The following is a 26,972-nucleotide window of genomic DNA, read 5'->3' on the forward strand; positions in this document are numbered from 1 at the left end:
TAGATTTCCAAACCTTCACAGACTTTGTTCACCCGGCAATCCACAATGACTCTTGGATGCTCAGAACGCGACGCCTAACCGGCTGGAGGATACACAGTCCTCAAGTGTAATAAGTCTTCAGGTCACACAGACAGAAAGATTTCAGTGATGCCTAACACTCTTTGGCTCTGGGTGTTTGGGCTTTGTCCTCGCAAGGATTTCTCTCTCTCAAATGCTTCGAGGTGGGTTGCTCTCAAATGACAAAAGCCGTATATTAACTCTGAGCAGCCACCAATTTATGGTGTAGGGGGTGGGCTATTTATAGCCACTAGGCAACCCGACCTGATTTGTCCGAAATGACCCTGGGTCACTAAGGAACTGACACGTGTTCCAACGGTCAGATTTCAAACACACACGGCAACTTTACTTGGGCTACAAGCAAAGCTGACTCATCCAACTCTGGATAAGATTTGCTCTCATTGTCTTCGCTCGAAGACATAGGATTTGGGTTGAGCATCACTTCAGTCACTCTGACTTAGTTCACTTGGACCCCACTTAACAGTACGGTGGTTCCTATGACTCAACAAAGAAGAAAAGGAAACAACGAAACCACACAGTCTTCCTGCTCCATAGTCTTCACACAATGTCTTCTCATGTCATAGTCTTCAATATGAATATCTTCTCATACCACCATTGTCGTTAATGTCTTCATACATTTTTAGGGGTCATCTCCGGTAGGTAAACCGAATCATTGAGGGACACTTCCTGCGTTATCCTGCAATTCTCACAAACGCATTAGTCCCTTAACCAACTTTGTCGTCAATACTCCAAAACCAACACTGGAGCTATTGCCCTTGCCAAGGAGCCCATGTTTCACAAGAAGACCAGGCACATCAAGCGTCGTTTCAACTCCATCCGTGAAAATGTTCAGGATGGAGACATAGATATTTGCAAAGTACATACGGATCTGAATGTCGCAGATCCGTTGACTAAACCTCTTTCACGAGCAAAACATGATCAACACCAGAACTGTATGGGTGTTCGATTCATCACAGTGTAACTAGATTATTGACTCTAGTGCAAGTGGGAGACTGTTGGAAATATGCCCTAGAGGCAATAATAAAAGGATTATTATTATATTTCCTTGTTCATGATAATTGTCTTTTATTCATGCTATAATTGTATTATCCGGAAATCGTAATACACGTGTGAATACATAGACCACAACATGTCCCTAGTGAGCCCCTAGTTGACTAGCTCGTTAATCAACAGATAGTCATGGTTTCCTGACTATGGGCATTGGATGTCATTGATAACGAGATCACATCATTAGGAGAATGATGTGATGCACAAGACCCAATCCTAAGCATAGCACAAGATCGTGTAGTTCGTTTGCTAGAGCTTTTCCAGTGTCAAGTATCTTTTCCTTAGACCATGAGATCGTGTAACTCCCGGATACCGTAGGAGTGCTTTGGGTGTACCAAACATCACAACGTAATTGGGTGACTATAAAGGTATACTACGGGTATCTCCGAAAGTGTCTGTTGGGTTGACACAGATCGAGACTGGGATTTGTCACTCCGTATGATGGAGAGGTATCTCTGGGCCCACTCGGTAATGCATCATCATAATGAGCTCAAAGTGACCAAGTGTCTGGTCACGGGATCATGCATTACAGTACGAGTAAAGTCACTTGACGGTAACAAGATTGAATAAGGTATTGGGATACCGACGATCGAATCTCGGGCAAGTAACGTACCGATTGACAAAGGGAATTGTATACGGGGTTGCTTGAATCCTCGACATCGTGGTTCATCCGATGAGATCATCGAGGAGCATGTGGGAGCCAACATGTGTATCCAGATCCCGCTGTTGGTTATTGACCGGAGAGCCATCTCGGTCATGTCTACGTGTCTCCCGAACCCGTAGGGTCTACACACTTAAGGTTCGGTGACGCTAGGGTTGTAGAGATATGAGTATGCAGCAAACCAAAAGTTGTTCGGAGTCCCGGATGAGATCCCAGACGTCACGAGGAGTTCCGTAATGGTCCGGAGGTAAAGAATTATATATAGGAAGTGCAGTTACGGCCATCGGGAGAGTTTCGGGGGTCACCGGTATTGTACCGGGACCACCGGAAGGGTCCCGGGGGTCCACCGGGTGGGGCCACCTATCCCGGAGGGCCCCGTGGGATGAAGTGGGGAGGGGACCAGCCCCTGGTGGGCTGGTGCGCCCCCCCTTGGGCCCACTTCTGCGCCTAGGGTTGGAAACCCTAGGGTGGGGGGCGCCTCCACTTGCCTTGGGGGGCACTCCACCCCCTGGCCGCCGTCCCCCTTGGGAGATCTCATCTCCAGGGCCGGCGCCCCCCTGGGGGCCTATATAAAGGAGGGGGGAGGGAGGGCAGCCGCACCCTGAAGTCTTGGCGCCTCCCTCTCCCCTTGCTACACCTCCTCCTCCCGTAGTCGCTTGGCGAAGCCCTGCCGGAACTCTATTGCATCCACCACCACGCCATCGTGCTGCTGGATCTTCATCAACCTCTCCTTCCCCCTTGCTGGATCAAGAAAGACGTCACGCTGACCGTACGTGTGTTGAACGTGGAGGTGCCGTCCGTTCGGCGCTAGGATCTCCGGTGATTTGGATCACGACGAGTACGACTCCCTTAACCCCGTTCTCTTGAATGCTTCCTCTCACGATCTACAAGGGTACATAGATGCACTCCCCTCTCTCGTTTCTAGATGAACTCATAGATTGATCTTGGTGAACATAGGAATTTTTTTATTTTATGCAACGTTCCCCAACAACATCGTCACTTCACCCTCAACTAGTCTCTGTTTATTCTGTAACTCCTGTTTCGAGTTACTAATTTTTAGCAACCGAACAAGTATCAAATACCCAAGGGCTACTATAAACACTAGTAAGGTACACATCAATAACCTGTATATCAAATATACCCTTGTTCACTCTGCCATCCTTCTTATCCACCAAATATTCAGGGCATTTCTGCTTCCAGTGACCATTTCCTTTGCAGTAGAAGCACTCAATTTCAGGCTTTGGTCTAGCTTTGGGCTTCTTCACGGGAGTGACAACTTGCTTGCCATTCTACATGAAGTTCCCTTTCTTTCCCTTTGCCCTTTTCTTGAAACTAGTGGTCTTGTTAATCATCAACACTTGATGCTCTTTCTTGATTTCTACCTTCATCGATTTCATCATCATGAAAAGCTCGGGAAACATTTTTGTCATCCCTTGCATACTATAGTTCATCACGAAGTTCCAGTAACTTAGTGATGGTGACTAGAGAACTCTGTCAATCACTATCTTATCTGGAAGATTAACTCCCACTTGATTCAAGCGATTGTAGTACCCAGACAATTTGAGCACATGCTCACTAGTTGAGCAATTCTCCTCCATCTTTTAGCTATAGAACTTGTTGGAGACTTCATATCTCTCAACTCGGGTATTTGCTTGAAATATTAACTTCAACTCCTGGAACATTTCATATGGTCCATGATGATCAAAACGTCTTTGAAGTCCCGATTCTAAGTCGTTTAAGCATGGTGCACTAAACTATCAAGTAGTCATCATATTGAGCTAGCCAAACGTTCATAACATCTGCATCTGCTCTTGCAATAGGTTTGTCACCTAGCGGTGGATCAAGGACATAATTCTTCTGTGCAGCAATGAGGATAAACCTCAGATCACGGACCCAATCCGCATTATTGCTACTATCATCTTTCAACTTAGTATTCTCTAGGAACATATAAAAAAACATAGGGAAGCTACAACGCGAGCTATTGATCTACACCATTATTTGCAAAATACTATCAGGACTAAGTTCATGATAAATTAAAGTTCAATTAATCATATTACTTAAGAACGACTCCCACTTAGATAGACATTCCTCTAATTATCTAAGTGATCGCGTGATCCAAATCAACTAAACCATGTCCGATCATCACGTGAGATGGAGTAGTTTTCAATGGTGAACATCACTATGTTGATCATATCTACTATATGATTCACGCTCGATGACGGTGTCCTGGACTAGGGGGTACTCACCACGTCGTCTCCCGATCAGTTGGACTGGGCCGAGGATCCCCATGGCCATATACTCATGGGCCAGTCCGGACAGCTGCCGCATACAAGGAAGATTCCACAAGACTTGGCGATCAAGACAAGGACTCCTCCCCCACCGGCATATTCGACTAGGACTCTTGTTATCTTAGGCCTCTGGTATATTATATAAACCGAGGCCAGGCTAGTCGATAGATATACAACAACAATCATACCATAGGCTAGATTCTAGGGTTTAGCCTCTCTGATCTCGTGGTAGATCAACTCTTGTACTACCCATATCATCAATATTAATCAAGCAGGAGTAGGGTTTTACCTCCATCGAGAGGGCCCGAACCTGGGTAAACATCGTGTCCCTTGCCTCCTGTTACCATTGATCCTAAGATGCACTGCTTGGGACCCCCTACCCAAGATCCGCCGATTTTAACACCGACATTGGTGCTTTCATTGAGAGTTCCGCTGTGTGATCGATGAAAGGATCAATGGCTCGACTGCAGGTCAACTGCGACGTCGGCTTCTTCGTCACCAGCTCGACTGGTCACCTTGGCTTGACCGAGGACTGCGCCCTTCCTCCGATCTTCATGTTTGGATGAAGGCCTTCATCAAACACCAACTCCGATCTCTATCAACATCATGGAGGAGTCATCCATGGAGCTCGGGGGCTCAACGTCAACATTGCCCTCAGGCGACCGTGCTATTTTTCTGTACAGCAAACTTGTATCCGCCGCCACCGCCTCCTCGAGTGTCGCTTAAACGATTACTTTGGTGGAATTATGTGGAATTAAGTCTACAACAACCCTGAAAAAATTTCGCCGAGTTCCGATGGAGGAATCTCCGGCAATCTCCGATATACCGGAGCTCTGTTGAATCTGGACGAGAATCCAGACGAGTTTAGGGTGTGGTATCCAGCATCTAGCTCGGATGTCCTTTCGAGGATCCAACCGTTGATTTTCTGCGGAATTCCCATATCTACTACCTGCCAAAACTTCAGCTCGATCCGACCGTCCAAACTCCGGGAAACTTCCGATTAGTGCATCACTTTTTGGATCTGTTTTTTGCGCGAGAACGAATCCAACCCGAATTCATCTTCTTTATGAACGGGATTTCGGACATCCCTTTTGAAGGAAGTTTTCATATGGGGTGTTGTGTTTTATTCTCAAACACATCCCAGTAGTATTAAAAGTATTCTTGCAATACGAACTTCACCGTCGCACCGGTGTCAAACCAGCCCGACAACATCACTCCACGGTGCCCGACCTGCGTTAGACACGTCGTCGCTTTGTTGAGCCGAGCTCAATTTCTTCGGATCATCATCTCGGCCAGCCGAACAATACTTCGGCATCGCAAAGGATAAATGGTCACCAACATCGCCACCCCACGGATTACATGGAGCGGGCACACCTGCATCGCCACACAGTCACTTCATCAAGCCGGCATCGACCACGTCACGACCTGCATTGCTGGACCGGGGGCTTCATCATCTCTTCATCAACCTACTCCGGAGACTTCGGCGTCGCTGGTCGACTAGCTCCGTCACGTTAGTTGGACCGAGGGCTTTGCCTCGGCAAGCCAACCTTTGCCAGCATCGCCATGCCGTTGCTTTATCGCCCATCAAGCGATAGGTGTGCGGATCGAGTCCCAATTTTGGGAATCACCTTTCTTCGGATTGCTACAACAAATAAGCCAGGTGCTATTAATCCTAGTTTTTTTTCTTATTAGGGTTCATTTTTCCCAATGAATTATTACTCTGGTTTGTCCGTCATATGTACGCAGGTCTATCAAATGGTGGCCACATTAACGACGGTCGCATGGTGGTTCGATCAGTTTCCGTACATAGTCCGGCAAACGCCGCATTCGGAACTCGGACCGACCTGTGAATTCAGCCCTTGCCATGCCTTTACCACATCACGCCGCCGCCCTGCGTCGACATTGACTTCGACGCCAGGCCATATTTCTTTTATTACTCACTTTGCATAAATTATTTGTTATGCAACATTTTTTTTATTATTATTACTATTATCTCCGGTTTACACTATTTTTGTGCACAGGAAAATGATCCAGCAGGACTATATCCTTTGGCGTCACCTCGGCTGGACGGGGGGCTTCGTCAACACTTCATTACCCCATGCCGGGGACTTCGGCATCACCCTGCCGTCCTGCATTGACCGTGCTATATCACCACTTCAGAGTGCCGAGCTCTTTGCTCCGCCACCTCGGGACCGGCTTGGGGATGGAACCTTGTCCCGCGTCAAGCTCGGACCGTGTCATCAATACCGAACACATTAACCAGCTAAGTTATCTTCATGCTCAAAGTTTTAAATTTTTAACTTGTGTTCGGCTCGGCCAAGCATTATACTTTTTTGGAAAAAGTGGCTTGTAAAAATTTCCTTGTCCAAACTTTGTTTGTGACGTGCAAATTCAAATACCCCGTTTACTTGGGGGCTTCCTTCATGAAGTTTTTTCCTCTTGCATATGGTTATACTTGTACGGCTTTGTTCCTTGTTCGTGTATTACGCCACAATATGCACCATATTGACTTAAGCGATTTGCAAGCTGGGTTGCTTGGCTCCTGTGCTTACCCCTACGTTCCCGATTGTTTGGCTAGGCAGTAAAGGGAGCACCTCTGCGATTGTCACGATCGGGTCACTCGAGCCGGACCTCAGACTGGGTGAAGCCGAAAGCTAGCTCTCTTATTGTTTTCAATCATGGTCGGCACACAACAGAACTCATGAGTACAAAAAATCTATTGCACAAGTCTCATAATAACAATGAGCACCGAAGAAAGGTATCGGTGGGGGTACTATTTTCTTCGAAGATGCTTCTTACTCTTCACAGTAATATAGCATAAGTTCCCTGAGCGTGCTTTGTCTATTACAGCCTTATGGCATGATTGCCTGGTTATTGGAAACACCGTCGATATTCTCGATAGATGGAGTACATAACACTTTTCGGTCCTTGACTGAAGAGGGAGAAGCCGAAGGTCGGTTAAGACACGTTTAAAGTTCGGTTGAACATAGATATGATATAAGTACTTCGGTACATGCAATCATTCTTTTACCCAAGTCACTTGGGGGCTCTTAAATTTATATGAGCCATTTTATGATAAGTGTTTTTCTTCTTAGTCGTTGCAAAAAATTTATTATTATTTATCACTCCTTTTTTCGACACAAGTGTGCGGTCACTAGCCGGGGAGCCTAATTTCTCTCTCAAAGCCGCTAGAGTTTAGTTTGCTAAACTGGCCTAGTAAGAAGTACTCCGCCTTCGGGATAGGAGGTTGAAGCCGTAGGCTGACCCGCTTGAAGTTTTGAGATAGGATGTGTCATGTTAAAGCACGACAGAAGCACCTTTTTTTCTAAAGTCCAATTTTTGGATTGGCACCGAACACTTGATCTAGTTCGGACATTAACCTTTTGAATAAGTTTTTTGGCTTTTCGAGCCCATGGCACTTTTAAACTATTTGTGTGTTTTCAGCACAAGTCTCGCAGTGCAACGCCGGACAGCTTTAGAGATTCGCCAAAAACATTCTCGGATATTGCTATATATGCATCGGTTTCGAATTGTGTCTTCGGTCAATAGTTGGGTTGCCCGGCTCCTGCGCTTGCCTCCTATGTTCCGCTTTGTTCGGCTAGGTGTGCAAAGGGAGAACCACTGTGATTGTGCTTCCAGCTCACATGGTTAAGCACCTCAGTGGAGAAAGCCGAAAGCTGAATGTCACAATAAGCGTCGGCGATCTGATGACGGTGTTAAACGATGGGCCATTCATAACAATGGCCGAAGTGTTTACGGCTTGACCTCGACTGTCGCTGAACACTACCGGGGGCTATTAACTGGCCTGCCCAATCCTCGATATTTTGCTCTTACATTGGAGCTGAGGTTTCATGATCATGCTTAGGATGACAACCCAAAAAAAGGAACTGATAGCGGGACTATTTTCTTTGGAAGATATTTCTTCTATTAAACAGTAATATAACATGTCTCTCCACGTACCTTTGTTTATAAAACCGTATGGCCAAATTGCCTTGTTTGTTGTAAATCTTTGCCCTCATAAAGGCTTTATAAAGTAGGACAAACACTCCTCGGCTATTGGTCGAGGAGGTGGAAGCCGATGGTCGGTCAACAAAGCTTTGTACAATGCGGATCCGAGCATTAATGACGTAAATTACTTGGATACGTAGAGTCATTACACATAATTTGTGATTTTACTATGGATATCGATCCTTAATTCGGCCTCCCGTGCCCGCATTAAGGCTCGGGGGCTACGTGGCTTCGGGCTTATTATTTACAAATATTAAAGGGGCACATCGATCCCCTGATCTGGTGTTGCCACCCGACCAGTGTCTCGGGGGCTACTGCATTGCCTGTCCAATGCAGAAAATTTTAAGTGTAATACAGTCTCCGAGGAGATTTTGATCCTCGGGTTGGTCGGCCGCACCCAACCCGAGTCTTGAGGACTGAGCACGCCGCTTTTTGTGTCCCAAAGTATTTTGTCGAGCTAGGACTTGATCCTCGGACCGATTTTGCAAATCAACCAGAGTCTCAGCAGCTACGGGGATCAGCGGTCTTATGTCATCCTTCATGGGCATCTCGGGTTTTAGACCGATACCCACCTTGAGGGCTACTGGCTATGTATCTCGGTAGAGAATAAATTGCACCCATCAAAAATATTGACAAAAATCAGCCCACATTCAGGGTGGTGCACCACCTCGGAAGCAGTCCAGCATAAAGCTCGGGCGCTAGTGGCTGGCTCCATAGAGGGCATTTCCGGTGTTAAGCTCGGCTAAACTCCTTCAAACTTCTTTGAACCAAGGTGATTTATGACACCTCGGATACAGTCTGGCGTTGGAGCTCGGATACATAGTCCAGCGTTGAAGCTCGGATACAGTCCGACGTTGGAGCTCGGATACATAGTCCGGCGTTAGAGCTGGGAGGCAGTCCGGCATTGGTGCTCAGCTGCAAAAGATACCTCGAATGCAGTCCGGTGTTGGAGCTCGGACGCAAGAGGACGTTGCTGCTCGGGAACAACTTCAAACCCGAGGTGTGGCATAAAAATAACAAGGCATTGATAAAGGCCGGAAACTTAAAGGGGCTCCTCGGATACCCGACGTATAAACTTGTCGAATGCATTTCGGTGATCCTCAAGATCGAAGATGAGAAGATTTGTTGAACCAGTTTTCAAGACCGACGACCGAAGATGAAGAACAGTTCGGAAGAATCGAGGAGCGTCCCCAACTTGAAGACCGGTTCAGGGGGCTACTGACGGTGTCCTGGACTAGGGGGTACTCACCACGTCGTCTCCGGATCAGTTGGATTGGGCCGAGGATCCCCATGGCCGTATACTCATGGGCCAGTCCGGACAGCTGCTGCATGCAAGGAAGATTCCACAAGACTTGGCGATCAAGACAAGGACTCCTCCCCCACCGGCGTATTCGGCTAGGACTCTTGTTATCCTAGGCCTCTGGTACATTATATAAACCGAGGCCAGGCTAGTTGATAGATATACAACAACAATCATACCATAGGCTAGCTTCTAGGGTTTAGCCTCTTTGATCTCGTGGTAGATCAACTCTTGTACTACCCATATCATCAATATTAATCAAGCAGGAGTAGGGTTTTACCTCCATCAAGAGGGCCCGAACCTGGGTAAACATCGTGTCCCTTGCCTCCTGTTACCAATAATCCTAAGACGCACTGCTTGGGACCCCCTACCCGAGATCCGCCGGTTTTGACACCGACACTCGACCTTTCGGTCTCTAGTGTTCCGAGGCCATATCTGCATATGCTAGGCTCGTCAAGTTTAACCCGAGTATTTTGCATGTGTAAAATTGTATTACACCCATTGTATTTGAACGTAGAGCTTATCACACCCGATCATCACGTGGTGTCTCAGCACGAAGAACTGTCGCAACGGTGCATACTCAGGGAGAACACTTATACCTTGAAATTTTTAGTAAGGGATCATCTTATAATGCTACAGTCAATCAAAGCAAAATAAGATGCATAAAGGATAAACATCACATGGAATCAATATAAGTGATATGATATGGCCATCATCATCTTGTGCTTGTGATCACCATCTCCGAAGCACCATCATGATCACCATCATCACCGGCGCGACACCTTGATCTTCATCGTAGCATCATTGTCGTTTCGCCACCTATTGCTTCTACGACTATCGCTACCACTTAGTGATAAAGTAAAGCAATTACAGAGCAATTGCATTGCCTACAATAAAGTGAAAACCATATGGCTCCTGCCAGTTGCCGATAACTTTGTAACAAAACATGATCATCTCATACAATAAAATTTAGCATCATGTCTTGACCATATCACATTGATACGTCTCCGTCGTATCTATAATTTTTGATTGTTCCATGCCAATATTCTTCAACTTTCATATACTTTTGGCAACTTTTTATACTATTTTTGGGACTAACATATTGATCCAGTGCCCAGTGCCAGTTCCTGTCTGTTGCATGTTTTATGATTCGCAGAAAACCAATATCAAACGGAATCCAAACGGGATAAAAACGGATGGAGAATTATTTTAGAATATTTGGGATTTTCTGGAGGAAGAATCAACGCGAAACAGTGTCCGAGGTGGCCACAAGACAGGGGGGCGCACCCACCCTCCTAGGCGCACCCTGGACTCTCGTGGGCCACCCGTAAGGCGGTTGCCGCTCTTCTTTTGCCGCAAGAAAGCTAATTTTATGAGAAAAATCTAGGTGAAAGATTCACCCCAATCGGAGTCAGGGATCTCCAGATATAAAGGAAACGGTGAAGGGGCAGAATCAGAGAACGCAGAAACAGAGAGATAGATCCAATCTCGGAGGGGCTCTCGCCCCTTCCAAGCCATGGGAGCCAAGGACCATAGGGGAAACCCTTCTCCCATCTAAGGAGGAGGTCAAGGAAGAATAAGAAGAAGGGGGCCTCTCTCCCCCTTGCTTCCGGTGGCGCCGGAGCGCTGCCGGGGGCCATCATCATCATCGCGATCTACACCAACACCTCTGCCATCTTCACCAACATCTCCGTCACCTTCCCCCATCTATATTCAGAGGTCCACTCTCCTGCATCCCGCTGTACCCTCTACTTGAACATGGTTCTTTATGCTTCATATTATTTTCCAATGATGTGTTGCCATCATATGATGTCTGAGTAGATTTTCGTTGTCCTATCGGTGATTGATGAATTGCTATGATTGGTTTGAGTTGCATGTTTTATTATTGGCGCTGTCCTATTGTGCCCTCCGTGTCGCACAAGCGTGAGGGATTCCCGCTGTAGGGTGTTGCAATACGTTCATGATTCTTTTATGGTGGGTTGCTTGAGTGACAGAAGCATAAACCCGAGTAAGGGGATTGTTGCATATGGGATAAAGGGGACTTGATACTTAATACTATGGTTGGGTTTTACCTTAATGATCTTTAGTAGTTGCGGATGCTTGCTAGAGTTCCAATCATAAGTGCATATGATCCAAGAAGAGAAAGTATGTTAGCTTACGCCTCTCCCTCAAATAGAATTGCAATAGTGATTACCGGTCCAGTAATGTAGTCAATTGCTTAGGGACAATTTCACAACTCCTACGACCACTTTTCCACACTCGCTATATTTACTTTATTCCATCTTTATCTAAACAGCCCCTAGTTTTTATTTATGCATTCTTTATTATCTTGCAAACCTATCCAACAACACCTACAAAGTACTTCTAGTTTCATACTTGTTCTAGGTAAAGCGAACGTCAAGCGTGCGTAGAGTCGTATTAGTGGCCGATAGGACTTGAGAGAGTATTTGTTCTACCTTTAGCTCCTCGTTGGGTTCGACACTCTTACTCATCGAAGGAGGCTACTACTATCCCGTATACTTGCGGGTTATCAAGACCTTTTTCTGGCGCCGTTGCCGGGGACTCATAGCGTGGGTTGAATATTCTTGTGTGTGCTTGTTTGCTTTATCACTAAGTAATTTTTATTTGTTGTTCTTAGTTGTTTTCTATCTTTAGCTATGGGTAGGAAACGCAAAATACGAAAAAAATAAGTTGTACCTACTGAACCAGTGGTTGAAGAACCACTCAAAATCTATCACACTCCTGAAGCTTTTTACTTGGATCATCTTCGATCCCTTTGTGCTCGTGCTGAAACCCCCACTAGTTTAGTTGAGGGCAAATCTTTAGATGAGCATGCTTGTTTTGTGCGACACCGTATATCTGAAAAAGGGAAACTATTATGGGATCAAATTCAACGTTTGCAATGCTATGCTTGGAATTTATGTGAAATATATGAGTTTACTTGTTGTTCTGAAGACCCTAAGAAACACCTACCCTATCAATGCTTGTTTAGTGATAATTGAATCGTATCTTTGTATGCTAAGGGTGTTTATAATTACTATGATGTTCAACAAATTGAAGAATTTGTTGCTTTTAAGGGTGCTCTTGAAATTGCTTCTTTAATTGAAAAGTATGATGCTACTCTTTACAAATCTAAAAGTTTTGCCATACTTGAATATTGTTATGATAATTATTCTTCTAATGCCTATGTTAAACCATATATTGAGAAATTCTCCGCTGTCCAAGAAGAGACTAATATTTTGCAGGAAGCTATGGAAGAAGAAATTGATGAAACTGTGAGCTCATTGGATGAAAAAGGTGAAGAGGAGAGCGAAGAACAAAAGGAGGAAGAGCGGATTAGCTACCCGTGCCCACCTTCTAATGAGAGTAACTCTTCAACTCATACATTGTTTAATTTCCCTTCGTGCTTACTGAAGGATGATTGTTATGATGATTACTATGATGATTGCTATGATGATTGTTATGATCCCGTTGATTCTCTTGAAATATCCCCTTTTGATGATGCTTGCTATGCTTGTGGCCAAGATGCCAATATGAATTATGCTTATGGAGATGAACTTGCTATAGTTCCTTATGTTAAACATTAAATTGTTGCTATTGCACCCACGCATGATAGTCCTATTATCTTTTTGAATTCTCCCTACTACACTTTATCGGAGAAGTTTGTGCTTATTAAGGATTATATTGATGGGTTGCCTTTTACCATTGCACATGATGATTTTGATAGATATAATATGCATGTGCTTGCTGCTCCTACAATTATTATGAGAGAGGAACTTTATATCCGCCTCTTTATGTTTCCAACACGATAGAATTGCAAGAAACTGCTTATACTATGCATTGGCCTTTACTATGTGTGCATGAATTGTTCTTTTATGACATGCCAATGCATAGGAAGAGAGTTAGACTTCGTGTTTGCATGATATATGTTACTTTATGCTCACTACTAAATTACAAATCATTGTTAATTAAAATTGGCTTTGATATACCTTGGGATCCGGGTGGATCCATTACTTGAGCACTGTATGCCTAGCTTAATGGCTTTAAAGAAAGCGCTGCCAGGGAGACAACCCGGAAGTTTTAGAGAGTCATTTATTTCTGTTGAGTGCTTTTATATAGATAAAAGACAAAAAAATAAAGAGGGGAACTTAAAAAAATTTCATCAAAAATAATTATCCCCTTGTACAATTCCATTGTATTATAAAAATAATGTGCCAAGGTTTGCCTTTAGGATGTTTACAATGCTTGTTGGTTTGTATGGTGCAGGACATAAACTTTGGCTGTAGTGCGCGATTTTACATTTTTATCTGGCACGTCAATTGGTTCTGATTCATTTTGCACTGTCTTTCTGTATAACTTTTTTATTTTTCCTAATTTTGGTAGAATTTTTGGGGTACCAGAAGTATGATGAATGTTCATATTGCTACAGACTGTTCTGTTTTTGACATATTCTGTTTTTGATGCATAGTTTGCTTATTTTGATGAATCTATCAATTTATATCAGTGGATTAAGCCATGAAAAATTTATATCACAGTAACACAATGCAAAAAAAAAAATATGAATTGGTTTGCAACAGTACTTAGAGTGGTGATTTGCTTTATTATACTAACAAATCTTACCGAGTTTTCTGTTGAAGTTTTGTGTGGATGAAGTGTCTAAACGAGGAGGTCTCGATATGAGGAAAAGGAAGAGAGGCAAGAGCTCAAGTTTGGGGATGCCCGAGGCACCCCAAGTAAATATTCAAGGAGACTCAAGCGTCTAAGCTTGGGGATGCCCTGGAAGGCATCCCCCCTTTCTTCAACAAGTATCGGTATGTTTTCGTATTCGTTTCGTTTATGCATTATGTGCAAGTCTTGGAGCGTCTTTTGCATTTAGTTTTCTTTTTTTCTTTTATGCACCATGCTGGTATGAGATAGTCCTTGGTTAATTTATAGAATACTCATTACACTTCACTTAAATCTTTTGAGCATGGCTTTATAGAATGCTTCATGTGCTTCACTTATATCATTTGAAGTTTGGATTGCCTGTTTCTCTTCACATAGAAAACCGCCATTTGTAGAATGCTCTTTTGCTTCACTTATAATTGTTAGAGCGTGGGCATATCTTTTGTAGAAAGAATTAAACTCTCTTGCTTCACTTATATCTATTTACAGAGATGATAGGAATTGGTCATTCACATGGTTAGTCATAAAATCCTACATAAAACTTGTAGATCACTGAATATGATATGTTTGATTCCTTGCAATAGTTTTGCGATATAAAGGTGGTGATATTAGAGTCATGCTAGTTGGGTAATTGTGAAATTGAGAAATACTTGTGTTGAGGTTTGCAAGTCCCGTAGCATGCACGTATGGTGAACCGTTATGTAACGAAGTTGGAGCATGAGGTGTTTTTTGATTGTCTTCCTTATGAGTGGCAGTCGGGGACGAGCGATGGTCTTTTCCTACCAATCTATCCCCCTAGGGGCATGCGTAGTAGTACTTTGCTTCGAGGGCTAAGTAGACTTTTGCAATAAGTATATGAGTTCTTTATGACTAATGTGAATCCATGGATATACGCACACTCACCCTTCCACTTTACTAGCCTCTATTGTGCCGCACAACTTTCCCTGGTATCATGAACCCATTATTTACCTTCCTCAAAACAGCCACCATACCTACCTATTATGGCATTTCCATAGCCATTCCGAGATATATTGCCATGCAACTTCCATCATCATCATATACATGACTTGAACATTCATTGTCATATTGCTTTGCATGATCGTAAGATAGCTAGCATGATGTTTTCATGGCTTGTCCGTTTTTTTTGATGTCATTGCTATGCTAGATCATTGCACATCCCGGTACACCGCTGGAAGCATTCATATAGAGTCATATCTTTGTTCTAGATATTGAGTTGTAAGTAAATAAAAGTGTGATGATCATCATTACTAGAGCATTGCCCTAATGAGGAAAGGATGAAGGAGACTATGATTCCCCCACAAGTCGGGATGAGACTCCGGACTTTATGAAAAATAAAAGAGGCCAAAGAAGCCCAAATATAAAAAAAAAAGAGGCCAAAGAAGCCCACAAAAATAAAAAAATAAAAAAAGAAGAAAATAAAAAATGAGAGAAAAAGAGAGAAGGGCATTGTTAATATCCTTTTACCACACTTGTGCTTCAGAGTAGCACCATGTTCTTCATAGAGAGAGCCTCCTATGCTTTCACTTTCATATACTAGTGGGAATTTCCATTATAGAACTTGGCTTGTATATTGCGATGATGGGCTTCCTCAAACGCCCGAGGTCTTCATGAGCAAGCAAGTTGGATGCACACCCACTTAGTTTCCAGTTTGAGCTTTCATATATTTATAGCTCTAGTGCATCCGTTGCATGGCAATCCCTACTCACTCACATTGATATCTATTGATGGGCATCTCCATAGCCCGTTGATACGCCTAGTTGATGTGAGACTATCTTCTCCTTTTTTGTCCTCACAACAACCACCATATACCACCATAGTGCTATGTCCATGGCTTGCGCTCATGTATTGTGTAAGAGTTTAAAAAGCTGAAGCGCGTGAAAAAGTATGAACCAATTGCTCGGCTCGTCATCGGGGTTGTGCATGATTTGAATGCTTTGTGTGATGAAGATGGAGCATAGCCAGACTATATGATTTTGTAGGGATGAGCTTTTGGCTATGTTATTTCGATAAGACATAATTGCTTGGTTGGTATGCTTGAAGTATTATTATTTTTATGTCAAATGATAGACTATTGTTTTGAATCACTCGTGTCTTGATATTCATGCTATGATTAAACATGTGATCAAAATTATTCTAGGTAGCATTCCACATCAAAAATTATCTTTATTATCATTTACCTACTCGAGGACGAGCAGGAATTAAGCTTGGGGATGCTGATACGTCTCCGTCGTATCTATAATTTTTGATTGTTCCATGCCAATATTCTTCAACTTTCATATACCTTTGGTAACTTTTTATACTATTTTTGGGACTAACATATTGATCCAGTGCCCAGTGCCAGTTCCTGTCTGTTGCATGTTTTATGTTTCGCAGAAAACCAATATCAAACGGAATCCAAATGGGATAAAAACGGACGGAGAATTATTTTGAAATATTTGGGATTTTCCGGAGGAAGAATCAACGCGAAACAGTGTCCGAGGTGGCCACAAGACAGGGGGGCGCGCCCACCCTCCTAGGCGCGCCCTGGACTCTCGTGGGCCACCCGTAAGGCGGTTGCCGCTCTTCTTTTGCTGAAAGAAAGCTAATTTTATGAGAAAAATCTAGGCGAAAGATTCACCCCAATCGGAGTTACGGATCTCCAGATATAAAGGAGACGATGAAGGGGCAGATCAGAGAACGCGGAAACAGAGAGATAGATCCAATCTCGGAGGGGCTCTCGCCCCTCCCAAGCCATGGGAGCCAAGGACCAGAGGGGAAACCCTTCTCCATCTAGGGAGGAGGTCAAGGAAGAATAAGAAGAAGGGGGCCTCTCTCCCCCTTGCTTCCGGTGGCACCGGAGCGCTGCCGGGGGCCATCATCATCACCGCGATCTACACCAACACCTCCGCCATCTTCACCAACATCTCCATCACCTTCCCCCATATATATTCAGAGGTCCACTCTCCCGCATCCCGCTGTACCCTCTACTTGAACATGGTGCTTTATGCTTCATATTATTTTCCAATGATGTGTTGCCATCCTATGATGTCTGAGTAGATTTTTGTTGTCCTATCGGTGATTGATGAATTGCTATGATTAGTTTGAGTTGCATGTTTTATTATTGGTGTTGTCCTATTGTGCCCTCCGTGTCGCGCAAGCGTGAGGGATTCCTGTTGTAGGGTGTTGCAATACGTTCATGATTCTTTTATGGTGGGTTGCTTGAGTGACAGAAGCATAAACCCGAGTAAGGGGATTGTTGCATATGGATAAAGGGGACTTGATATTTTAATGCTATGGTTGGGTTTTACCTTAATGATCTTTAGTAGTTGCGGATGCTTGCTAGAGTTCCAATCATAAGTGCATATGATCCAAGAAGAGAAAGTATGTTAGCTTATGCCTCTCCCTCAAATAGAATTGCAATAGTGATTACCGGTCTAGTAATGTAGTCAATTGCTTAGGGACAATTTCACAACTCCTACCACCACTTTTCCACACTCGCTATATTTACTTTATTGCATCTTTATCTAAACAGCCCCTAGTTTTTATTTACGCCTTCTTTATTATCTTGCAAACCTATCCAACAACACCTACAAAGTACTTCTAGTTTCATACTTGTTCTAGGTAAAGCGAACGTCAAGCGTGCATAGAGTCGTATCAGTGGCCGATAGGACTTGAGAGAGTATTTGTTCTACCTTTAGCTCCTCGTTGGGTTCGACACTCTTACTTATCGAAAGAGGCTACAACTATCCCGTATACTTGTGGGTTATCACACATCACAGCATGCCCTGCAAAAATAAGTTAGACGTCCTCTACTTTGTTGTTGCAAGTTTTACGTGGCTGCTACGGGCTGAGCAGGAACCATTCTTACCTACGCATCAAAACCACAACGATAGTTCGTCAAGTTAGTGATGTTTTAACCTTCTCAAGGATCGGGCGTAGACACACTCGGTTCAACTAAAGTTGGAGAAACTGACATCCGCCAGCCACCTATGTGCAAAGCACGTCGGTAGAACCATTCTCGCGTAAGCTTACGCCTAATGTCGGTTCGGACCGCTTCATCCAACAATACCGCTGAACCAAAGTATGACATCCCGGTAAGCAGTATGACTTGTATCGCCCACAACTCACTTGTGTTCTACTCGTGCATATAACATCTACGCATAAAACCTGACTCTGATACCACTGTTGGGAAATGTAGTAATTTAAAAAAAATTCCTACGCACACGCAAGATCATGTTGATGCATAGCAATGAGAGGGAAGAGTGTTGTCCACGTACCCTCGTAGAACGAAAGCGGAAGCGTTAGCACAACGCGGTTGATGTAGTTGTACGTCTTCACGATCCGACCGATCCAAGTACCGAACGTACGGCACCTCCGAGTTCAGCACACATTCAGCTCGATGACGTCCCACGAAGTCCTATCCAACAGAGCTTTGCGGGAGAGTTCCGTCAGCACGACGGCGTGATGACGGTGTCGATGATGCTACCGATGCAGGGCTTCGCCTAAGCACCGCTACGATATTACCGAGATGGAATATGATGGAGGGGGGCACCGCACACGGCTGGGAGAGATCAACAGATCAACTTGTGTGTCTTGGGGTGCTCCCCTACCCCTGTATATAAAGGAGCAAGGGGGAGGCCGGCCGGCCCTGTAGGGTGCGACAGGAGGAGGAGTCCTCCTCCTAGTGGGAGTAGGACTCCCCTTTTCCTAGTCCCACTAGGAGGGGGAAGGAAGGAGAGGGGAAGGAGAAGGAAAGAGGGGATGCAACCCCTCCCCTAGTCCAATTCGGACTAGGCCCATGGGGGGCACGCGGCCAGCCCTAGTGGCTTCTCCTCTTTTTCCCTTAAAGCCCACTAAGGCCCATATGTACTCCCGTATTCCAGTAACTCCACCGGTATTCCGAAAAATACCCAAATCACTCGGAACCTTTCCGATGTTCGAATATAGTCGTCCAATATATCAATCTTTATGTCTCGACCATTTCGAGACTCCTCGTCATATCCCCGATCTCATCCAGGACTCCGAAGTACCTTCGGTACATCAAAACACATAAACTCATAATATAAATCGTCACCAAACTTTAAGCGTGCGGACCCTACGGGTTCGAGAACTATGTAGACATGACCGAGACACGTCTCTGGTCAATAACCAATAGCGGAACCTGGATGCTCATACTGGTTCCCACATATTCTACGAAGATCTTTATCGGTCAAACCGCATAACAACATACGTTGTTCCCTTTGTCATCAGTATGTTACTTGCCCGAGATTCGATCGTCGGTATCTCAATACCTAGTTCAATCTCGTTACCGGCGAGTCTCTTTACTCGTTATGTAATGCATCATCCCGCAACTAACTCATTAGTCACATTGCTTGCAAGGCTTATAGTGATGTGCATTACCGAGAGGGCCCAGAGATACCTCTCCTACAATCGGAGTGACAAATCATAATCTTGAAATACGCCAACTCAACAAGTACCTTCGGAGACACCTGCAGAGCACCTTTATAATCACCCAGTTACGTTGTGACGTTTGGTAGCACACAAAGTGTTCCTCCGATAAACGGGAGTTGCATAATCTCATAGTCATAGGAACATGTATAAGTCATGAAGAAAGCAATAGCAACATACTAAATGATCAAGTGCTAAGCTAACGGAATGGGTCAAGTCAATCACATCATTCTCCTAGTGATGTGATCCCGTTAATCAAATGACAACTCATGTCTATGGCTAGGAAACTTAACCATCTTTGATTCAACGAGCTAGTCAAGTAGAGGCATGCTAGTGACACTCTGTTTGTCTATGTATTCACACATGTATCAAGTTTCCGATTAATACAATTCTAGCATGAATAATAAACATTTATCATGAAATAAGGAAATAAATAATAACTTTATTATTGCCTCTAGGGCATATTTGCTTCAACATGTTCATCTAATTTCCCCCGCAATTCTTCCCAAACCCTAAATCTCTATTGATCCTATAACCCTAAAATCAAAATTAAAAAAAAGACAGAGAGCAAAGAGAGAGGAGTTGGACTTACATGCCGAGTGGGGAGCCCAGGTGTGGCCGCCGGTCGGATCAACCACAAGCACTCTGGCCAAAGATGTCACCGCACGATATACCGGGGACGACTGCATGGAAAAGCTCCCGCTCTGGAGTTAGTTGTCCACCTCAGAGTAGTTGTCGCCTTCGCGGCCAGTCTCTCCACCACCTACCAAGTCATTGTTGTGGATGGACTTTGCTGCCGCCATCACCTACTAGGTTAGAGCGAGCACGAGAGAGTGGAGAGATCGAGCTGGTGTGAGAGAGTGACGGATCGGTACCCATAGAGACAATGGGTTCCTACCGGACCGAGTAGGATGGCAACCGTTACCCCCTTCTGTCTACCCCTTGGCCTGACGGGGTGGGCCACACATGTCATAAACGTGGTCAATTTTAACCCAAGCGGTCATAAGTTTTTTTTTTGCAAAATTTTAAGACAAATGTAGGTATCAGTAAAGAAAAAAAACGTGATTTTTTTAAACCCTAGTGCCAATTGTGATAGTTTTTTTTTTCTATTTACTCATCGCAAAAACATTTGCTGCTTTTCTTAAATAGCTTTGTGCTAATCGTTTCAGACTTGGATGTGAGAATTGAACTATATAGAAACATGAACCGTAGATATAACCAATAAATTTACATATGAGAGACGGCCACAAGAGGAAATCGAAAATCGAAATCTGACTGCCGTTGAAACATATGGCATGACTTAATTTCGAAGGTACATCTCAATATAACATCAAATAAGTCCATCACCAAGCAGCTAAGGTCAAATTTTGCATGAAAATTATATGGATCCATCAGTGCTCAAACTTTCTTCTTTGTGCAAAGGTTCTAATTAGACAAGTGTATTTTACTATGTCCTCAAAGGTGTTTCATAGATAATTTTTCATTCGGGTATTATACACATGGCAAGAGATTATTTAGACAATTGGAAGGCCAAGCAAAAAAAAAAAAACTAACTAGACATGTTCTATTGTGGCCATATGAGCAAATCTGTAATAAGCTAGTCACGGTGCCTGAGTACTTATAGGAAAATGTCCCTCAATTCATTCTTGGTATTTTTTCTGAAAAATACTCTTGGTATAATTTATTCTCATCATAGAAACTTGCTCAAAGCAGGTTAAAATCCATTTCAGATTAATAACAACTAAGGTGAATTTTTGCATGAAAAAGAATGATCTAATCATCTGGCAGGAGCAATCACATGCAATCAGTACAGCTAGATTGCAAGAAATTAATGTACTGTGAAAAAGGAAAAAATGGGGAAAAAATAGCAAAAAAAAGATTGTGTGGCAATTGTGATAGTTTTTTTTTTCTATTTACTCATCGCAAAAACATTTGCTGCTTTTCTTAAATAGCTTTGTGCTAATCGTTTCAGACTTGGATGTGAGAATTGAACTATATAGAAACATGAACCGTAGATATAACCAATAAATTTACATATGAGAGACGGCCACAAGAGGAAATCGAAAATCGAAATCTGACTGCCGTTGAAACATATGGCATGACTTAATTTCGAAGGTACATCTCAATATAACATCAAATAAGTCCATCACCAAGCAGCTAAGGTCAAATTTTGCATGAAAATTATATGGATCCATCAGTGCTCAAACTTTCTTCTTTGTGCAAAGGTTCTAATTAGACAAGTGTATTTTACTATGTCCTCAAAGGTGTTTCATAGATAATTTTTCATTCGGGTATTATACACATGGCAAGAGATTATTTAGACAATTGGAAGGCCAAGCAAAAAAAAAAAAACTAACTAGACATGTTCTATTGTGGCCATATGAGCAAATCTGTAATAAGCTAGTCACGGTGCCTGAGTACTTATAGGAAAATGTCCCTCAATTCATTCTTGGTATTTTTTCTGAAAAATACTCTTGGTATAATTTATTCTCATCATAGAAACTTGCTCAAAGCAGGTTAAAATCCATTTCAGATTAATAACAACTAAGGTGAATTTTTGCATGAAAAAGAATGATCTAATCATCTGGCAGGAGCAATCACATGCAATCAGTACAGCTAGATTGCAAGAAATTAATGTACTGTGAAAAAGGAAAAAATGGGGAAAAAATAGCAAAAAAAAGATTGTGTGGCTGCTGGGATTCGAGCACAGGTCTCAACGGCCACAACGTGGAATTCTCACCACTAAACTACAGCCACAATCGTGTCAAATTAGAACTTCCAACTTACAAGGATCGAAGTATCTCCTTCAAGACCTTCTTTACACACTTTCTTCTCTTGCTGTCACACAGGAAGAGAATCCCGTGATGTGACGTTGGCATTTAGACCAAAAATGGTAAAACCTAGAGAAACAAAAGCAAACTTAACCACTATCTCAGTACCTGTAAATAAACCAGAGCATGACTGCATGCCACCATGCTTGGCTCCACCTCTTCAACTTCATATTCAGCTTCTTTTAAATTTCATACCACGGCATCATTCCCGGCTTATTCTCTTATTCTGTTTCGATTGACGCCTTGAGATTCAGCCTACAAAGGGAAAAAGGAAGTTAAGGGTAACTTTGATCAGCCAACATAAGGTCCCCTTTGTTAATCTCATAGCCAACAAGACAAAAGTATAACCAAATTTCCTGAACCATCATAAAAACATCTCAAATTCTCAATATTTGCTGTTATTTTAGGGCAAATTATATATGTGCATTCTTCAGATTTCAGCATGGTATTCTTTCTACCAAGATTCCAGCCATGTTCTCACAAATATTTTATGACAGATCATCAGGCATTCAAGCTCACCTATACACTTAAACATTCAGAAACAAACTTAATTTAATGCTAAGAATGTTTTTGTCACCCGATAAAAAAGGCTATGCTCACAAAACATGGAAGAATAGACGTGGTTAAAATGGAGCAAGTTGAATTATCTGCTCAACACATACATAGAGTTGTGGCAAGGAAAAAAAAATAAAACACGATGGACATAGTGAGAAGCCTCTGCATCACCATCCATACCTCCTGTGTCCCCAGCCTCGCCTCAACTGCAACCATTTTGGAGTTCTCCCACTAAAGATGCAGGGCATCTTCTGTTGGGTCCTGTAGAGCATTTAAAATGAATGTCAAATTTATGTAAAGAACAGAATTTATTGCAGCTAGATGATCAGAACTCTGCCTAATCTAGTAACCAATGTGTCTAGCTTAACTCTTTTGTCATGGCTGATGGAGATGATCAGAGCATGGTCATCGCAGATCCAGAAATAAATTCTAGGAAATTTCCCATTGCACAAAAACTCGTTTCCCATCTCTCAGTATCGATATGAGGTCTGTATCATATAAAGATCCCATTGCACAAAAACTATTTTCCCACCTGCCAAAACACTGAGTTCACACATTCAGTTTCAAATTCAATTTGACAAAACAGTGGAATAAGAAGAAAGCCACCGCCCTCGGCCTTAGCATGGTCTGGCCATATTGGCAATATACCTCTTTAGCCCGCAGATTTTTCGATGGTCTTAAATGATCCAAATCTCTAATAAGCTTGCCACAGTGGCAGAGTACTTGATGGGAAAAATGTCCTTCATTTCACTCTTGTTATATTATTTTTTTGAAAAAATGTTCTTGTTATAAACTTGCTGAAACAGGTTAAAATCCGTTTCTGGTAATAACAGCTGATGTAATTTTTTGCATGAAAAAAATAATCTAATCATCCTGCAGGAGCAATTACATGCAGTCAAAAAGAAAGAATGTGGGGATAAAAAATAAGCAAAAAAAAATTGTGTGGCTGCTGGGATTCGAGCCCAGGTCTCCACGGCCACAACGTGGAATTCTCACCACTAAACTACAGCCACAATGATGTCTATTTTCCGCTACCAAATAGCACGTATAAACGTACCTCCTTTGAGACCGTACAATTTGAGCTAGCAAACTTAACCACTATCTCAACTCCTGTGAATAAACTAGAGCATGACACAAGCCACAAAAGAGCACGAGGGCACAGTGTGTGTCACTCTTGGCCGACAGACAAGCCACATATTGAGGCAGTTTTCACAGAAATAATTTTTAAAAAATATTGAGGCGGTAACAGCAGCTTAAGGCGATCAAACAGTTAGAGCAGGAACAATAAAAATTCTGCTTTGAACAGTATTTGAACTGTGAATAGCAGCTTATTTACATCAGCTAGCATTTCGTCCTTTTTGCTCCAAATTCAGACTTGTAATTTTGTGCGTGTTAATATCGCTCGATTGAACCTAATTGCATACACTTACTCCCAGCAAACAGCCGGCCAGCGTCTACTAAAACAACACCTGACGTTGGCTTCGCTACTAATTTGCGACCTTTATACCGTGTATAGGCTGCTCGAAACTTGATCTCATCTCATATGCTTGGATGGATATTAATACTAACTCCCTAACAGATCAAGGCCTTGGTACATTGCCACGCTGATAAATCTTGGTCAATCTGGCAGTCACATCCCACTACTTTGATAGACTATCTGGTCAGTCTGCCGAACTGCGGAATGTATATGGGAGAAACGGAGAGAGTGCGCTGCAGAGTACAGATCATGGGCTACCGGTGTCCGCAACACAGCTCCAAGCAGGCACCTTCGGCACATCCATCTCTGCCATCGAGCGTCTAATATGCTCCACCTCGCGCCATCTATCACCACTGCCTGCTTGCACATTGCTATACACCACATGGTAGCCAACATTACCTGGTTCCAACTCCATAAGTTTTCGAGCCGCAAAAGATGCCAGCTTGACGTTCGAATGTGTTCTGCATGATGCAAGGAGAGCACCCCAAATTCTTCCGTCTGGCTTAACATTCATGCCACTGATCACTTGGGCAGCTTCATCTAGGTCACCCGAACGGCCAAGAATGTCCACCATGCAAGTGTAGTGGCCTAGCTCCGGTGCGATGCCAAACTTCGTAATCATGCAATCAAACAATGCACGGGCTTCACTAACAAGCCCTGAGTAACTACACGCCGACAGCAAGCTCAGGAAGGTCACCCCGTTTGGCATCACTCTTTCCGCAAGCATTTGGTCGAACAATGCCAGAGCTTCCCTGCCATTGCCATGAATCGCGTACGCTTCAATTATTGAACCCCATGCGACGATGTCTCTCTGCTGGATCTTGTTGAAGCACCGGCATGCCAAATGGATGTTCCCGCATCTAGCATAGAATTTGACAATGGATGTCTCCAAGTAACAAGTATTCTCATATTGCGCACCAGCGTAGCTGTTTCGTATGATGTATCCATGAGCTGATTTACCTAGCCGCGAAGCACCTAATTCCATGTAGCTGATGACCAGCCCTTGAAGCATGTCAGCATTGATAGCTAGCTGAGAGTTCAACATTCGCCCGAACAGATGGACTACTTGTAAGAAGTGCCCATGGTGGATGAGACCCCACATCATGGCTGACCATATGCAGCTGGCTGTTCCCCGGAATTCTTCAAACAACTTGGCGGAAGATTCCATTTCACAGCATTTAGCATAGAAATCCAGAAAGGATGCCACCAAGACTGGATCACTAAGCCCACTCCTAATCACGAAACAATGGAGCTTTTTTCCTTGATCAAGACACCTGTGCTTGGCAAATGCAGCAACCAGGGCAGTTAAGGTCCGGCAAGTTGGACACACTTCCTCTCTTCTCATCCTCTCAAACATGTCAATGACTTGACCAACGTTCCCCTGCGACGAAAACTCCGAGATTATAATGTTCCAGGAAACCGCATCTCTTCCTCCCGGGGACAGCTCAAACAGCCTCACCGCGTCGCCCAAGCCAGTCGCCGTCCTGCTCAAGTGCGTCAGTATTGAGTTGAGAACCAGCGGCTCTTCGCTTAAACCGCTCTTCACCACATGACAGTGTAGCTGTCTCCCCCCGGGAACGTCCCTCTTGGAAGTACACAGACGAAGCAGGACGGCGAGCGTCACCATGCTCGGCTCGCACCCGTCCATCCGCATCTTGGTCACCAATCCGGAAACCCCCCGTCCGTCGCCTGTGCCAGCATAGGCAGAGATCAGCGACGTCCAAGAAACCGCGTCCCTTGCAGTCATTTCGTCGAACAGCTGCCGCGCGGAGGCGACCGCGCCGTGCCTCACGTAGGCGTCGACGAGGGTGTTGCAGAAGTACAGGTTGAGGGCGAATCCGGTCCGGACGCCGACCGAGTGGGCGGCCCCGACGAGGCCAGCGGCGGCGAGCAAGGCCCCCGCGCGGTTGAGCAGCGGGAGCGTGAAGCCGTCCGGGCGGGCGCCGGCGCGGAGCATGGCGGCGAAGGCGGAGACGGCCGCCGCCGGGAGGCCGGAGTCGAGGCGGTCTCTGATGGCGGCGTTCCATTGGGGGGCGGTGGCGCAGGCGGAGGTGGCCGGAGGCGGTGAGCCGGGGAGGAGGAGGCTGCTGCGCGGGGCTATCAGCAGAGCGGGTGTTGGGCGAAATGCAGAAAAGGAACATGGAGGCATCTTGGCCCGACTGCAACAAGCCCGCCGTCCAGTTCGTCCCCGCCGGCACGCTGCTCCAGCAGCCGGGCAAGGACGGGGAGATGGAGCAGGTTGCGGGAGCACGCCAGCGTGTCACGCCTAACCTACACTTGGCTCGCGTGACTTGGCACGTCTGCACATAAAATCCCCGCAAAAGAAAAAAGATGGTACTCCCTCCGTCCGGAAATACTTGTCATTAAAATGAACAAAAGGGGGTGTATCTAGATGTATTTTAGTTGTAGATTCATCCCTTTTTATCCATTTTGATGACAAATATTTTCGGACGGAGGGAGTAGTATACTATGTTGTCATTGGACAAGTGAATGGCGCTTCTTAAGAATTTCTGCGCATATAATCTTACTGCAGGCTCAAATGGCAATGTCTAATACTCCTTCCGTCTCAAAATAAGCGTCTTAACTTTGTACAAAGTTATACTATGCTTGATAC

General features: G+C 44.1%; 1 non-coding gene across 1 annotated transcript; it reads right to left on the reverse strand.

The window, feature by feature from the left end:
- Positions 1-23,822: 23,822 nt before the first annotated feature.
- Positions 23,823-23,894, reverse strand: TRNAH-GUG (transfer RNA histidin (anticodon GUG)). Its single transcript has one exon. It is a non-coding gene; the product is annotated as a tRNA-His (tRNA).
- Between the last annotated feature and the right edge of the window lie 3,078 nt (positions 23,895-26,972).

This window comes from Triticum aestivum, chromosome 1B, assembly GCF_018294505.1.
Source record: "Triticum aestivum cultivar Chinese Spring chromosome 1B, IWGSC CS RefSeq v2.1, whole genome shotgun sequence".
NCBI classification, from domain to species: Eukaryota; Viridiplantae; Streptophyta; class Magnoliopsida; order Poales; family Poaceae; genus Triticum; species Triticum aestivum.